The sequence below is a fragment of the Anneissia japonica genome, unplaced genomic scaffold (assembly GCF_011630105.1).
Source record: "Anneissia japonica isolate Jap-2015-1 unplaced genomic scaffold, ASM1163010v1 scaffold138647_len824_cov79_single, whole genome shotgun sequence".
Taxonomy (NCBI): domain Eukaryota; kingdom Metazoa; phylum Echinodermata; class Crinoidea; order Comatulida; family Comatulidae; genus Anneissia; species Anneissia japonica.
In genome coordinates, this window is record NW_022745777.1 from 1 (window position 1) to 824 (window position 824).

The following is an 824-nucleotide window of genomic DNA, read 5'->3' on the forward strand; positions in this document are numbered from 1 at the left end:
AGCCTTGGTATGCTGTGAATTTGGCTGAAATAAAAACAAATATAGAAGATCAAACATAGGATCAATTGTGTCACTCAGCAGTTGCTTTGAAAAAAATTGCCGCCAAGGAGTTGAACAAGTCTGACAGGGGGTTCCTATCTCGTGATAGTACTTTTTTAAACGTTTCATTTCATGCGTGTATACAAAATCAGTCCAGTCGGACCTCTTGCAGTTGAATACTCTTTGGGTGTAGAAGTAAGAAATTAGAATACCTCGTATGATGTGACCTGCATTAGAATGCCGAAGCTTGTCAGGTGATTACATTTACATAAAACCTTCGTATCATTGACGTAGACAACGTAACAACCCGATGTTGACCATTCCCTGGACAAATTCAACAAAACATTTCATATATTACGTAATTGTAGGTTTGGGAAGTGAATTTGTTTCAAAATAGTAGTAGTAGTGGTGGTAGTAGTAGTAGTAGTAGTGGTAGTAGTAGTAGTAGTAGTAGTAGTAGTAGTAGTAGTAGTAGTAGTAGTAGCGGTAGTAGTAGCAGTAGCGGTAGCAGTAGCGGCAGCGGCAGCGGCATCGGCATCGGCAGCAGTAATGAACTTGAAATATTTTAAAAAAAAGAATTGCTATAAAGGATATCTTACTGCATTTCAAGGTCGACGAACCCACACACCACCGCAAGGTTAATATTTCTCAACTTCAGAGATTCGATCAGCATTTCATCAGCCTCCAACATCTTTTAAAATTTGAATTATGCATTGTAACTATAATTGCAATCAATATTGATGGTACAGTACATGTCCAGTACTAATTTTAATGTCCTTATCTAC

The 824-nt window shown here is 37.9% G+C and overlaps 1 long non-coding RNA gene across 1 annotated transcript; it reads right to left on the reverse strand.

Annotated features, from left to right (window-relative positions):
• Positions 1–742, reverse strand: LOC117120030. Its single transcript, XR_004447279.1, has 3 exons — positions 639–742; positions 252–363; positions 1–24 (listed from the first exon to the last, which is right to left on the reverse strand). It is a non-coding gene; the product is annotated as an uncharacterized LOC117120030 (long non-coding RNA).
• Positions 743–824: the final 82 nt, after the last annotated feature.